Source organism: Tenrec ecaudatus, chromosome 12 (genome assembly GCF_050624435.1).
Source record: "Tenrec ecaudatus isolate mTenEca1 chromosome 12, mTenEca1.hap1, whole genome shotgun sequence".
Taxonomy (NCBI): Eukaryota; Metazoa; Chordata; class Mammalia; order Afrosoricida; family Tenrecidae; genus Tenrec; species Tenrec ecaudatus.
The window spans coordinates 5,892,179-5,908,890 of record NC_134541.1 but is presented as its reverse complement, the minus strand read 5'-3'; the positions used below and the strand labels follow the sequence as shown (position 1 = coordinate 5,908,890).

The window sequence follows — 16,712 nt, the reverse complement described above, 5'->3', positions numbered from 1 at the left end:
CTTCCTGACACATTAGCTGGGTGCAAATGTGCTGAAGAAAGCTGATGGTGTCCGGCTATCACAAGATATAGTATCTGGGGTTTTAAAGACTTGAAGATAAACAAACAGTTATCTAGCTGAGCAACAACAAAGTCCATATGGAGAAGCACAGCAGCATGTGTGATCATGAGGTGTCCATGGGATCAAGTATCAGGCATCAAAGACCCAGAACAAAAATTCATATCAATATGAATGAAGGGGCTCTTTGAGGAAGACGTGTCCGTCGTCCCGTCGTGCTCCGTCCCCTGCTCCCATTCCTGACTCACCGCTGTTCGCTCTCGCCGAGGAACAAGTTGGTCAGGAAGCGCCCCACCGCCATGGCATTTAAGGACACCGGAAAGACACCTGTGGAACCAGAGGTGGCCATTCACCGAATTAGAATTACTCTGACCAGCCGCAACGTGAAATCCTTGGAGAAAGTGTGTGCTGACTTGATCAGAGGGGCTAAGGAGAAAAACCTGAAAGTGAAGGGACCAGTTAGGATGCCTACCAAGACTCTGAGAATTACGACCAGGAACACTCCCTGTGGGGAAGGTTCTAAGACCTGGGATCGATCGATTCCAGATGAGGATCCACAAGCGTCTCATTGACTTGCACAGTCCGTCTGAGATAGTGAAGCAGATCACTTCCATCAGTATTGAGCCTGGAGTAGAGGTTGAAGTCACCATTGCAGATGCTTAAATCAACTATTTTAATAAATTGATTTATCTGTTGGTAAAAAAATATGAATGAAGGGGAGTGGAGAGTGGAGATCCAAACCCATCTGTAGACAATTGGACATCCCCTTACAGAAAGGCACAAGGAAGAGACTAGCCATTCAGGGTACACTATAGCACCAATGAAACATACAACTTTCTTCTAGTTCTTTAATGCTTCCTACCCCACACTATCATGACCCAATTCTACCTTACAGAGGCAAGAGCATGTACACTGGGATAGATAAGAGCTGGAAACACAGGGGATCCAGGACAGATACACTCTTCAGGACCAATAAGAGTAGTGATACCAGGAGGGTAAAGGGAAGATGGGGGAAAGAAAGGGGAACAGATCACAATGATCTACATATAACACCTTCCCAGGGGATGGACAACAGAAACATGGGTGAAGGGAGACATCGGACAGGGTGACATGCAACAGTGATAATAATTTAAAAATTATCAAGAGTTGGAGAGGGAGAGAGGGGAAAAAAGAGGAGCTGATACCAAGGGCTCAGGTGGAGAGAAGATGTTTTGAAAATAAGGGCAAAAAATGTACAAATAATGCTTGACACAATGGATATATGTATGGATTGTGGTAAGAGCTGTATGAACCCCCAATAAAGCAATTAAAAGGAAAAAAAGGAACCTAAGTATATAAGATGTCATCAGCTGGTCCGAAGGTAGTGAGATCTCACTACGATTGCTTACAGTTAATTACTGGTAGACCTATTTGTCTAGCCCCCCTTCACTACTGCACTTGACTAATCTTAAAACAAAAAACAAAAATGTCATCCTTAGACATCATTTACACACATGCATAGAGGATTATAAGGGCCTCTGGAGGTGAAGTGGGTAACTGCTGCAAGGTCAGTAATTTAAAGCCATTAGTCACTCTGAGGGAGGACCATGAGACTTTGGAATCTCTTACAGATTTATAGTCTCAGAAATCTACAAGGGCAGTTCACCTTTGTCCTATCAGATCCCTATGAACAATCAACTCAATGGCAGTGATATGGGTTTTTTTTGTATTTTAGTTGTATATAAAAAATGTAAATAATCTCCGTTTATAAAAAATATTTCTAATTAAAAGTCCCTGCATTCCTAATATTAATCTTTGGTATATTTGCCAACAACAAAAATAAAATGCAAAAATGATTAATAGGACACGCAGGCATAACATGAGTAAATGGTGTTTGCCTTATGGTAAGACAGAGAAGATAGGCCTATTTTCTAGAATTAAACTGCAGTTAGGAAAATTAGCTGATTCCAACTCACCAGTATTTGGGGTTTCTGCTTTTTCTCTTGGGGACAGTCATTATCATTAGAAGACAAACCTAAAGGAAGGAATACCCACAATTATTCTGTCAATAGCTCTGATTATTGGAAGAAAGACCAGAAAATTTTACTCAGCTGTGGCCCCTAAAGGGTTCTCACCTGAATCTGGAGCCTAGGTCCTCTCTTAACAACTCTCACCATTTGAGTCTATCTTCATGACGTCCATATCTTCCTGTTTCTTCTTGCCAACGTCTTCCAGACCTTCTCTCGCAGGGTGTAAGGACCAGCACACTGAATGATCCCACTCAGTGTAGTGGCTGCCTGGAAATACTGCCACAGGGTCAGCTGGAAGTTATTTCATCTCTAGGTGTATCTATGCTGACTGTGGAGTGATGCTGTCATGCTCCACTCAGGTAAGCCTCTCTTGCTTTCAGGTACCCAGGACCTGTGGGATGGAGAAGCAATTAGATGCTGTTGGATCCTTTATTGTGGGTTCTAAACCCAGGCCTCTCCCCAGGGATCCTGTCCTCTTACATTGCCCTCAATCATCTTGAGTTCTCTGGAGTTTCAACTGGACAAAAATAGGCTGAGAACCAAAGGCTGGAGAAGGTCCTACCAAGCAAACAGCAATCCCCAAAAAAAGCAGGGGTTGCAATCCTAATATTGGAAGATAGACCACATGCTAGGGCATAAGGAAGATCTACATAAATTTAAGTACATTGAAATAATACAGACCTCTCTCTCTGACCATTGTGCCATAAGCCTGGAAATCAACAAAGGAAGACAAAGAAAACAAGAGCAAACAATTGGAGGATGAATAACTCTTCTGCAAAAGGAGTGCGTACTGACGCAGATCAGAGATGAAATTAGGAAATTTCTTGAAACCAATGAGAATGAGTACACATGACAAACCAAAACTTATGGGACACAGTAAAGGCAGTCATCAGAGGATGTTTCATAGCAATAGATGCACACCTGAAAAAGGAAGAGAGACTCATGATTGATATGCTGGCACAAAATTTACAACAACGAGAGCAGTGTCAGCAGGACAATCCTACTAATAGCAAAATAAAAGAAAATAGAAAAATCAGGTCTGAGATTCAGGAGAGGGAAAATAAGAAAACTATGGAAAAAATTAATACTGCTAAAAGTTGGTTCTTTGAAAGGATAAACAGAATCGATAGAACACTGGCAAACGTAACCAAAGAAAGGAGGGAACAAGTTTTAGTAGCAAGAATAAGGGATGAAAGAGGGGTCATTACAACAGACCCTAATGAAATCAAAAGGATAGTTACACAGTACTATGAAGGATCGTACTCCAATGAATTCAACAATTTGGAATACATGGACAAATTCTTGGAAAAACAATCCCTTCCTAGACTATCCTCAGTGGATGTCAAGAATCTCAACAGACCTATAGCAATAGAAGAAATAGAAAAGGTTATCGAGGGATTACCAACAAAAAAAATCCCCTGGACCAGATGGCTTCACAGGAGAACTCTACCAAGCATTTAAGGAAGAACTAACACCAATCCTACACAAACTCTTCCAGAACAAAGAAAAAGATGGCAAACCCCTGAACTCCTTCTTTGAAGCTAGTTTAACTCTGATACCAAAACCAGCAAAGGATTCCACGAGAATCAAGAAGTGACAGACCAATATACCTAATGAACATTGATGCAAAAATCCTTAACAAAACACTAGCCAACAGAATACAAAAGTATATAAAACAAATAATTCACCATGACCAAGTGGGATTCATACCAGGGATGCAGGGATGGTTCACCATAGGAAAGACCGTTAGTATTATTTGTCACATTGATGCGAAAAACTTTACGAACCACAAGATAATACTGATAGATGGAGAAAAACAGTTGACAACATCCAACACCAATTCCTGTTTAAGAGACTTGAGAAGATAGGAATGGAAGGAAAGTTCCTTGAGACAATACAAGCTATATATGAAAAATCAACAGCCAACGTGGTAGTCAATGGAGAAAAGACTAACACAATCCCACTGAAAAAGGGGACCAGACAAGGATGCTCCTTGTCCCCACTGTTATTTAATATCGTGCTGGAGGTTTTAGCTAACAACATAAGGCAAATAAGAGACATCAAAGGTATTAGTCTGGGGAAGGCAGAGGTGAAACTATCATTATTTGCAGATGATATGATTTTATATATGGAAAATCCCAAAAAGTACCTTAAGGGGAGTACTGGAAGGAATAGAGGAGTTTGGCAGATTGCAGGATACAAGATTGACAAACAGAAGTCCATCGGACTGTTATACACATCAGATAAGACCACAGAAGAGGAGATCAAAAAGGTGGTACCCATCACAATAGCCAAATACAACTTGAAATATCTAGGGATATACCTGACTAAAAAAACAAAAGAACTATATGGGGGAAACTAGAGAAGACTATTACAAGAAACCAAGACCGACCTCAACAAATGGAAGAATATCCCATGCTCATGGATTGGAAGACTCAATGTAGTAAATATGTCAGTTCTGCCAAAGGCACTATATAAGTTTAATGCAATCCAGATACAAGTACCCTCATCTTTCATCAGAGAAATGGAAAAACTGATTACCAACTTCATATGGAGAGGGAAGAAGCCCAGAATTAGCAGAGAACTGCTCAAGAAGAAGGACACAGTGGGAGGGCTTGCTTTACCTGACTTTAGCACATACTATACAGCCACAGTTGTCAAAACCTCATGGTATTGGTACAACGACAGATACTCAGACCAATGGAAAAGAACTGAAAACCCAGAAATAAAATCATCAACATGTAGACAACTGAACTTTGATAAGGGCCCCAAAAATATCAAATGGGAAGCAGATGCCCTCTTTAACAAGTGGTGCTGGAAAGAATGGATATATACCTACAGAAAAATGCAAAAGGCCCTTATCTCACTCAATGCAGAAGAATAAACTCAAGGTGGATCACAGACCTTGAAGTTAAACCCCAAACTATTCGGGCCATCAATGGGGGAATAGGGACCAATTTGAGAACTTTGGCACAGGGAATACATGGGCTATCGGAAATAGGGAAGGACACAAACACTGAGGAGGCACAAATTGACAAATGGGATATACTGAATATAAAACACCTGTGTACATCAAAAGAATTCACCAAGAGAGTCCACGGACTGGGAAAACATCTTTAGCAATGACACATCAGACAAAGGCCTTATTACTAAAATCTATAATACACTGCTAGCTTCCAAAAAAATAAAACAACTTGCCCACTTGAGAGGTGGGCAAAGGACTTGAACAGAAGTTTCACATGGGCAGAAATCCGAATGGCTAACAAACATATGAAAAAATGTTCCTGATCTTTAGCCATAAAAGAAATGCAAATTAAACAACAATGAGGTACCACCTAACATCCACAAAGGTAGCCCAATTCAAAAAATCAGAAAGCAACAAGTGTTGGAGGCGCTGTGGGGAGACGGGAACTCTCATCCTCTGCTCGTGGACTTGTAAGTATGTACAGCCACTATGGAAATCAATCTGGTGATATCTAAAACAGATGGAAATCCAGTTACCATATGACCCAGCATTCCCCCTCCTGGGCACATACCCAGAAGAGGCAAGAACAAATCAAGGTCAGACATCTGTGCTCCAGTGTTCATTGCGGCACAGTTCACAATTGCAAGGAGTTGGAAGCAACCCACATTTCCATCAACTGATGATTGGATTAAAAAACTGTGGTATATAAAAAAACCAACAACTGTGGTATATACATACAGTGGAATACTACGCATCGCTAAAAAGAAGTGATGAACGTATGAAACACATAGCAGCATGGGAAGAACTGGAGGAAGTCATGCTAAGCAAAGCAAGTCAGGCACAAAAGGACAAGTACAACATGAGCCCGCTGAGAAAAGCATTTAAAAAAATGCAAAAGAGGCATAGGAAAAAAGCTGTATACAAGCATTCTTGGGGTGAGGACCGTGTAGTATGGCAGAGACCATATCAAATCCACGGATGCACACGGTAGACAACTGGGGAGGAGGTGGGGAAATTTTTTTAAAAACGATGAAAATAAGGAAGAAATGGGTAGCGGGGATATGGGGCTTTAACCCACCCAAGGGGAGGGTATTGTTTATATCTCCACAGGGAATGAGGGACCAGACTTCAACCCAGTGCCCCAAGGTGTGAATGCAACATTCTGGCGGGCGTGGAGTAGGGAACCAACAGAAAGTCTGGTGGGCTCGCCCTAGTTCCAAATAGTAAGCAGACGCCTGCCCCTCCCCCCAGAAGAATTTATTTCAAAGAACAGCATTGAATCTGAAGCTCTGGGAGAGGGACATATCTGATCAGAGCACACGGGAGCAGATGAAGGGGGAATAGGAGAGAGTGGACCACATCCTGGCCCACCAGGCCTTGAGAACAATCACCCCAATTAGAGCAGTCAGTCCACAGAGAGGACCACATGGCCGGCCCCACTATGAGATATGACGTCCTTCACTGACCCATGGGCCCTGCAGGGGACAACACTGGAGACACAGTGTGGGAATTGCGCCCGACCTGATCCCACCACACTGAGGCAAAGCACTGGGGGAGTGCAGCGGAACAGCAAGGGAATGGAGTAGCAAGATCCCCAGGGAATGTTGAAGGTGGACTTTGGGGCCAGGGCGTGGGGCCCCAACAGACAGGACAGGAAAACACTCCTAAAGGCCAACAAACAGTCCTTGAACTAACTACAAACTTTTCTTTCTTGTTGTGCTTTGTTTTGTTCTTTGTCAGTGGTTTGTTGTTGTTTTATTGAATATTATTGTTTGGTTTTGCTCTGTCTTTTTTTGTGCATGTTATTATCTCCACAGGTCTTTCTAAGTAAGATAGGCTGGATGAACAATCTGGAGGAAAAACAATGGGACCAACAGTTCTGGGGGGAAAGAGGATAGGGGGATTTGGGGGAGTAAGGAAGTGGTGTTAACAAACCCACAGACGAGGGAACAACAAGTGATCCAAATTGGTGGTGAGGTGGGTGTGGGAGGTCTGGTGGGGCATGATCAAGGGTAATGTAACCAAGAGGTATTGCTGAAACCCAGGTGGGGACGGAGCATGATAGTGGGACAGGAGGATAGTCAAAGGAAATAGAGGAAAGAGCTGGGAGACAATGGGCATTTATAGAGGTCTAGACAAAGACATGTTCATATGCAAATATGTATGAGGATGGGGAAATAGATCTATGTGTCTATATTTATAGGTTTAGTATTAAGGTGGTGGAAGGACATTGCGCCTCCACTCAAGTACTCCCTCAATGCAAGAATACTTTCTTCTATTAAATTGGTATTCTATGATGTTCACCCTCCTGACACAACCGCTGAAGACAAAGCGGGTGAATGAGCAAACGTGGTGAAGAAAGCTGATGGTGCCTGGCTATCAAAAGAGATAGTGTCTGGGGTCTTAAAGGCTTGAAGATAAACAACCGGCCATCTAGATGAGAAGCAACAAAGCCCACATGGAATATCACACCTGTGTGATCATGAGGTTCCAAAGGGATCAGTTATCAGGCATCAAAGAACAAAAAACCATATCATTGGGTGCACACCTCCATGATATGATCGCTGAGGACAAATGTGTGCATAAGCAAATCTAGTGAAGGAAGCTGATGGTGCCCGACTATCAAAATGTATAGCATCTGTGGTCTTAAAGACTTGAAGGTAAACAAGCAGCCATCTAGCTCAGAAGCAACAAAGCCCACATGGAAGAAGCACACCAGCCTATGTGATCATAAGGCGTGGATGAGATCAAGTATCAGGTATCATCAGAACAAAAAAACTTACCATAGTGCATGAAGGAGGAAGTGCAAAGTGGAGACCCAAAGCCCATTTGTTGGCCACTGGAGATCCCCTGAAGAGGGGTCTAGGGGAGGAGATGAGTCAGGGTGCAATGTAGCACTGACGAAGAATACAATTTTCTTCTAGTTCGTAAATGCTCCCCCCTGCCCCCAGTATCATAATCGGAATTCTACCTTGCAAGTCTGGCTAGACCAGAGGATATACACTGATTCAGAGGGGAACTAGAGGCATGGAGAATCCAGGGCAGATGATACCTTCAGGACCAGGAATGTGAGTGGCGATACTGGGAGGGTAGAGGGAGTGTGGGTTGGAAAGAGGAAACTGAGTATAAGGATCTACATGTGACCTCCTCCCTGGGGGACAGACAGCAGAAAAAGGGATGAAGGGAGATGTCAGACAGGGCAAGATGTGACAAAATAATAATTTATAAATTACCAAAGGTTCATGAGTCAGGGGTTAGCAGGGAGGGAGGGGAAAAAAGAGAGGGCCTGATGCCAAGGGCTTAAGTGGAGAGCAAATGCTTTGAAAATGATGAGGGCAAAGAATGTACAAATGTGCTTTACACAATTGATGTATATATGATTTGTGATAGGAGTTGTATGAGCCCCTAATAAAATGATTAAACATAATAATAATAAAAAAATCAAAACTTTGGAAAATTAGCCAGGTGACTGTTCAGTCTCCTGTCAAGGAGCGCTGAAAGTCCCTGCACAGGTAATAAAACGTTTTCTTCTGAACTTGTCGGCGGTCTGGATTGTTTAGTTTCTGGGAATGGACAGTCTGCAAAATAATAGAAGATTTGAGTGAAAATGAACTTTCCTTTGGGGTAGAAAACAAGAAATAATTAAATAATTTTAAACTTCTTAAATCAACACATACAACTACACAAGGACTTCCCAAGGAGAAGCAAAAACTCTATTCTAGGTACTTTAATATCCATTTAACAGATTTTTCAGGTGTCATCATTTCATTACTTTACCACATTTTATTTCCAAATGAAATATTTTTTCCTTACATATTAAAAGGTTTCACTTTAAAAAATGTTTCTGATCTAACACTGCGACCTGACCTGGTGACCTAGTGGTCTTGCACCTGGTTGCTAACCCAAATGGATGCAGTGGGAAACTGCAAGCAGCTCAATGGGAGAAAGACTTTCTAGTCCCATACAGAGCAGTAATCTGGGAAAGTCACTAGGGCAGTTCTACCATGCATATTAAACAGTGGAGGGAGATCCAACTATACCACTTTATTAAAATTACAGACTCAGCCCTTTATGACAGCTAGTTAGGCCAAGAGAGAAGCCTAACACCTAGGAAAAAAATCCTCATCAAGGGCAATAGACAGGGTTTATTCAGGTGACAGGTAGTTATTCTTTGATTATCAGGCAGGCTATTGGGAGAGGATCAGGAAGGGACTCCAGGAGGTGAGTCAGGGTCTGTTCAGATTTACTACATTCCTGGTTTACAGGGCAGATATGTGACCCTGAGGGGAAAGGGGTAGGTCCTCAGGGTGTGTGAAGGTTCCTTGGGTGGTTGGGAGGAGCTTATCTGGCATGAGTGTTTGTGGATGAAACAGGCTATCTGGTGGGGCTGGGAATAGCAAGGCTGAGGTTATACAGGACAGCAATTTTGACAAAATGGAGTTCTTCTAGCTAAGCTGGGTGACGACACTGTAGAGTGCACATTGACTTTTTGGCAGTGAGTTTGGTATTTTGATTTTGAATCTAACACATATGTTCATAACTGGCAGAGTTTTGAAAAGATACTTCTTGATTACTAGTTTAAAAATTAAATTATTCTTTGAATAAGTCTAACTACCAGATAAAGGATAGATTAAATTTACCAAATTGTGGGATGCAAGAAGGTTTTTTCCCCAGATTGTATCTCCCCAAAATATATGGCAAACCTAAGAAGCTGCTTGCTACACATGGTAAGACTGTATACTCGGAGGTCAATGCAAGCCACTTAGAGGTTATTCTCCCTGAGGGTTATCCATCTAAAGCAATCAGAGTGCATAGTCTGTCCCACCCTAAGTAGGGCCCATTCCCTTCTGATGAAGGGAATGGATTGTTTCCCTGTAGGGGAGCACAGACCCAAGGCCAAGGCAACTCAAGGCTGACCAAGGTTAGGCTGTCATCTTGAATCTAGGACTTGCCCATCTCGGCACGTGTACCCCTACTCCCTCCCCTTCCTATCACATGTACACCACTAGCTCATCCCCTTCCTGTGATGCATATACCTATTGTACAACCTGTCCTGTGACTTATGTGGTTACCTGCAATCAAGTGAGCTTGCTCTCCCTTAAGCATAGGCTCTCTCCCTCCTCCTGCTCTCTGCTCAGAACTGGTTGCTGAGATCATGGCCATCCCCAAGGGAGCATGCTACCATAAAATGTGTCTATTTTATTCTCCCTCCTCTCTCTCCTATTCTCTGTGACTTTACAATTATCCTTGCATATTATAATCTTACAATTGCTCCCACCCATAGACTTTGTATGTATTTTACATTGATAACAGTCTATTTCCTGTGAGCATGATGGTAGTTTGTAGCAGGCCTTGAGGACTTAGGGAGGAGGAACACAATCACAGGAAAGCCCTGGGGGTGAGGGTAACACTGGACGGAGACGGTGAGAGTGGGCTTTGTCCTCCCAGCCTGTTGTCCTTCAGTCAAGGGCAGGCCCACTGGGGGCTTCGCCAGCAGGGACTGCAGCCCTTGGGTTCTACTTCAGGAGACAGTGTGGTGGAGACCACACTCGGCAGCCGGCGCTAGGGGGCGCCCGCGCCCGGCCTCCGACGTCATCGCGCGGCGAGGATTCGCCGCTGGGGCTTCTTTCCCTGGAGGATTTTGGGGAGGAAGGCGGGAGACTTAAGTGAGCAGTGGCTGCGAGGTGAAAAGCAGTGGCTGCGAGGTATTCTGAGGGCGGGACCGGGAGCCGAGGACGCAGTGACCACCCTGTCCCGTCCCGCCTGCCCCGCGGCGGCTTCGTGGCGGCCGAGGGACCCGCAGCCTGAGCGCCTTGCGGACGGGCTCCCGGGAAGCCCGCGCCGCTGACTGACTGACTGACGGACGGACGGACGAGCGCGGCCGCGGGGTCCTCGACGCCCGAGTGGCTTTTCCCGCGCGGTCACGAGGAGCAGGGAAGGTGGGCCCAGCGTCGGACGGGGAGGGTTCGGGCGGTGGCCGGGGCTGCGCTCTGGGGGCTCAACGTCCCCTGGTTCCAGGATCGCGCTCTGGGGAAGGCGCGCTGCTCTGGACGCGCGTCTGGGGCGGGAAAGGGCGGGAGATGGCCTGGTCCTGCAGCTGCGGGCGCTCCGTGGCCCCTGACTCCTGGGCTGTGGCTGCGCCGAGAGGGACCCCGAACTTCGAATTTCTTGTTTGAGACGGTGGGGTTACAGTAGGTCAGAGAGCATAAAGTGGGCTCCTCGGACCACGCGTTTCCGGGCCTTAGGGTTGCGTGGGTGCGGACGGCAGCAAGTAACCTCCCATCCGCCCTTGCCGGGCGGAGGCTTGGTAAACCACACACCTGGCAGTTTTCTGCTGGAGAGCGCTTAATTGGTGTTGCATTTTTTGTTCTCTGTGGGATCCGGAGTAGCCGAGGGAAACCATCACGGAAACCTACTTCAGGGGGTCATATTCTGTCGGTGTAATATCCGTAGGCGCGTGAGAGCGTGCCAGGTCTGCGTGCTGTTCTAGAGATGTTAGAGGTGGGAGAGATTTTGAGACCGGTTAGAAGGGCTGGCTGAGCCTTCTTGTGACTGTGATCCCGCGCGGGATCCTTGAGTCCATGTGAGACACCTGAACGAAGTCCCAAGATTCAAGTATGTTCTCTCCGGGGAAACTTTTTGTTATCTCATTGGGACACATCATTTTGCTACTATTGAGATAGGTTAGCAGGGCTGGCAAATTCCATTTTGAAACAAGAAAACCAAACTCCGTTAGTACGCACACAAGGAACTCTGGTGACAGAGTGAGTGATACTGTGGCTGCCAACCACAAGGTCAGCAAGAGAAACCCCGGTGGCTTCTCTTCCCATGAGGAAGATGAGGCTTTCTCTTCCCTTGATTAGTCTAGGAATCCCACTGGGGTAGATCAGGTCCACCCTTCGAAAAGTCTGCCTAATTCCCAGTTCCAGTTTGTCCAAGAAAGAAAGCTGCCATCTATACAAGTGATCCACACTTTGGCCCACAGTTTCCCCTTGAAATCCACAGCAAACAATGTGTTTACAGGCGGTGGCCACTGCCTCTAGAGATGGTAATTGTGGTATGCATTGTGATGCAAAGGTGCCAGTGGGATTGGTGTGGAGAGAATATTCCTCTATGGAGTGACTTACAGGTGTGTGTCTCACCCCACAAGACCCCTGGGGAGCTGTGGCTTATCTCTGGGTGGTTTGGAACTCACCACATGCTCTGCTTGCAGGAAAACATGAGGCTCTCTGCTTCCATGACGGTTCCAATCCTAGAAATCTTGTCAAGTTTTGTAAGGTTGCAACTACCTTACAAGCAGTCTGTCCTATAGTTGGAATTGGCAGAATAAGGCCTTGTAATCAGTCAGGAGAATCAAGATGCCATTTCAAAAATCTTAACTCCAAATTGCTGGGATTTGTGTTGAAAATGTAAATATTTAACCAAGTATGTGACCAAAATGGCCTGGTGTTCTAGTGGTTAATAGTTGGACTGCTAACCACAGGGTCAGCAGTTCAAAACCAACCACCTGCCTCTCCAAGGGAGAAAAACAGGACTTTCTACCCCCAGAAAGAGCTACATACTCAGAAACTCCCAGGAGCAGTTCGACCTTGTCCTATAGGATTGCACTGAGTCAGAATGGACTCTATAGCTGTAACTTTTATGTGACAAAGGCACCTAGTAGAAATAAACCAACAAAAACAGCTGTGGTGTGAAACTGAGTCAGAATCAGCTCTTTGGAGTGGAGATTTTCGTAGTGCCTGTACCAGGCCCATGCTGTGCTTCAAATGCTCCCAGGATGGACAAGCAAGTCTGTGGGGGGTGGGGGGGCAGGGCCAGGGTGTAGTGATAGACTGATTCAGTGAACTTCCTCCAACAGCCAATTTCCAACCCCAAGTATATTCCCAGCCCAGCAGCTATGCCTGTGGGTGAAACTGAACCCATTTCTGTGGCGTTGATGACAGTGCATGCAGAGCCTCCATGCCTAGCAGAGTAGACGTGTGCTCCATAGGATTTTCACCGACGGTTTTAGAGGAAGATCGCCAGACTTTTCTTCCAAGTTCCTTAATTCTTCAGGGGAAAACCAGCTCATTCTGTGGGAAGTTGCCTCTCTGAAGGCTCCTTGGACTTGTAATCTACTTCCCATCACGGTCTTTCTTTTGGAAAGGGACTCTTCTTGTAAGATTTCCGAATTGGCACATTGTGATTTAGTGATCCAGAGCACTAGGAAGTCATTTAAAGACCTAAATGTATGTGAAGGCACCGCATGGAGTCAGGGTTCCTAAGTAGTTCAGTCCTTCAGAAACCAAATGCTTTTAGATTTTAGGCTCTAATGCAAATACCATAGACCTGCCTTCTGATTCAACCTTTCATAGTCAATCGTGTTTTCATGAATCTCTTCTTATCCTTGTATGTGAGTACACATTGAGAACTGTCACACCCCACAGGGATCATTCACTACTGCCATTGTCAGTCACCTCATTGCCTGTGCATCTTTTAGCTGGAGTTCAAATGTAAGGACCTCAAAGTATGATAAGAACTAACTCTTTTAAAAATGTAGATAGTTTAATTGAGACAATTCCCATACCATTCACTACCATAGTTCAAGCATATTGAAAAGAGTTCTATAATTATCACTACAATCAGTTCTAAAACATTTTTTCCTGTATTCGTTATTAGCTCACCATTTCCCTCCAGTTCCCCCTCCTGTACCTCAAATAAGTATTACACCCATTACTATCTATAGATTAACCCCTCCCGATTTTCATATACTGGAAAGGGTATAAAATAAAAAGCAAGCAATCAAACAAAGCCATTAGAAAAAGACCAACAACAATATCAAAATATAAGTCATAGGAAGAAAACCTCAATTGAGAAAAAAGCAGGAAATATTAAACACTAGGACAATTGTAAAATAGGTCAATCAAATGATCAGGTGTTAAGTTTTAACCTGATTAGATCTGTCATAATCAAGTTTACCATGCTGTTAATAGCAAGGATATGCACATTGCTGTACTATGATTTGAGGGGAATCACCAAAGGCTTGTGATTCCCTGTGCCCTGGCCTCCAACTGTCATGCATAACTTCTGAAAATTGACTGTTCACAATTTAACCTCTGGTACTGGGTTCTCTTACAGCTCATAACAATCCAAACATCAGTTGTATCAAGCACATTTGTATATCTGTTGCTGACCTAGAGGATGAGTGAAAGAGATCATCCCTTGATGAGAAGGAAGGTTTTGTGTGATCAAAGAACACCTGGGGGCATACCACCTGGTGCTGGAAGGAATATTATTTATGTACTGTTTGCAGGGGACTGGCTGCTCATCTACCTCTGGTTCTTCTTGTCTGAACAAGCAGAGAATGCTACACATGAGAGTGATTTCCATGGAGCACTCAGTGTAGCATATGCCTCCCCGCCAACCCTCCTCACATCACATGCAGTAGGGGCTTGGCAGAGGGTGTATTGTCACTCACCGCTGATAGGTGAGGTGTTGAGCTGGGGCCTTTGCTGGTCCAGGGGGACAGAAGTGATTGTCATCAGGTGGGAGTCCCTGTCAGACACTGCTTGTGAAAGTTAGCAGTAGCTGCACTGTGTCAGACCAGCTGACAGTTCAGCTGCTGTCTGTGTCCTCACCGCTTCAGTCTGAGCTGTGTGGGTGAGAAGGGTGCAGTCATGTTTTGCAGGAAAGAGCGAGCGGCATGGAACTGACGTGAGGGCTTCTAGACCAGAAATGAATCAGGGTAGAAAATCCAGGAATCCAAGTAGACTGACACCTCTGCCTGTTGACTGAAAACAATAGGAGAGGCCCGGATCCCTGTGAAGAGGCCTAGGATTAGAGGCCACAAGTAAGGATTCACTGGGCCTCTACTGAAGTACTCCCTCAACCCAAGAGCACTTTGTTCTGTCAACCTGGCATTCCATGACGCTCACCTTTTGAACAAGATCACTGAAGCAAAAGCAGGTGCATAAGCAATTATGAAGAAAGCTGATGGTGCCCGGCAATCAAAAGATATAGGGTCTGGGGTCTTAAAGGCTTGAAGATAAGTGGCCATCTGGCTGAGAAGCAACTAAGGCTCTATGGAAGAAGCAGACAGCGTATGAGGTGTCATAGGATCAAGTATCCGGCATCAAAATCCTAGAAGCAAAAAAATCATATTGTAAATTAGGTGGAATTGGGAATGGACACCCAAAGTCCATCTGTAGGCAATGGGACATCCCCTTACAGGAGGGTCACAGGGAAGAGCGTCAGAGTGCAGTATAGCACCAATGAAACACAGCTGTCCTCTAGTTCTTTAAAGCTTCCTCCCTTCCCCACTATCATGACCCCAATTCTACCTTACAAATCTGGCTAGGCCAGAGCATGAAAACTGGTAAAGAGAAGAGCTGGAAACACAGGGAATCCAGGACAGATAAACCCCTCAGGACCAATACTAAGAGTAGCCATACCGGGAGGGGAAGGGGAAGGTGGGTGGAGAGAGGGGAAACCAATCACAATAATCTACATATAACCCCCACCCTGGGGGATGGACAACAGAAACGTGGGTGAAGGGACATATAGGTAAGTTTAAGACATCAAAAAATAATCCCAATTTATAAATTATCAAGGGTTTATGATGGGGGGGAAAGGGGAATGAGAAGTTGATAACAGATTCAAGTAGAAAGAAAATGTTTTGAAAATGATGATGGCAACAAATGTGCTTGACACAACGGATATACTTATGGATTGTGATAAGAATTGTATGAACCCCGAACAAAATGATTTTTTTTTTTGAAGAAAGGATCCAGTCGCATCAAATTGCTTCTCCATTCCACAGGCCTTGGCTACATGACATGACAGGCTTTCCTTAGGGAAGCCTGGCATCCTCACCCCCACAGGCAGCAGAGATCCAGCCAGTGATGACATAACTTCCAGCTGGCCTTTGGGCAGAGTTTCCAGGCAGCCACTGCACTGACAAGGGGGCATTACGTGTGCTGGTCCTTATACTCAAGTAGAGACTGGAAAACCTTGGCCTCAATGAAGAAGGATGAAATAGACACCTTGAAGATGGACACAAAAGGTGAGAGTTGCTGAGGGTCTGGGGAGGTTAAGAGGGGACCTAGGCTCCAGATTCAGGTGAGAACCCTTTGGAGGCCACAGCTGAGTAATGTGGTTCCAATTTTCCTCCAATAATCACAACTATTGACAGAGCATTCTGGGTATTCGTTCTCATAACTCCTCTTGCTTCCCTTAGGTTTGTCTTCTAAAGATACTGACTGGTGCCAAGAGAAACAGCAGAAGCCCAGAATACTGGTGAGTTGGAATCACCTCATTTTTCTGAAGTGCTGGTTATTTGTAGAGAATAGGTTTCGCTACTCTGTTTTTTGGTAAGGGAAGAGGACCACCATTGACATATTTTGTGCTTTATTAGTCAATTTTGCATTGTATTTTAGTTGTTGGAAAATATCCCCAAGGTTAATATTGGGACTCAAGAAGACACATTTTTGTAAAAACAGGTTATTTTCATGTAGCAACCCAGCATAGCATGAGGAACTCCATTTTGTTTTAAGTGAGCTCAGCCATCACCACCCCCTCCTGTTCTTCCCTGTTCTCCTTAAAGACCTTGACTCCCTGGAGATGTCTCCAGCCTCTCCTGCCCAATTAGCAACGAATATAAAGTATCCCTGTCAGACCCTTAATCATTATCTGCAGCTGTGCAT

At 44.7% G+C, this 16,712-nt stretch overlaps 1 pseudogene; it reads left to right on the top strand.

Annotated features, from left to right (window-relative positions):
* The first annotated feature begins 324 nt into the window (after positions 1-324).
* LOC142423227 (small ribosomal subunit protein uS10-like) lies at positions 325-752 on the top strand (annotated as a pseudogene).
* Positions 753-16,712: the final 15,960 nt, after the last annotated feature.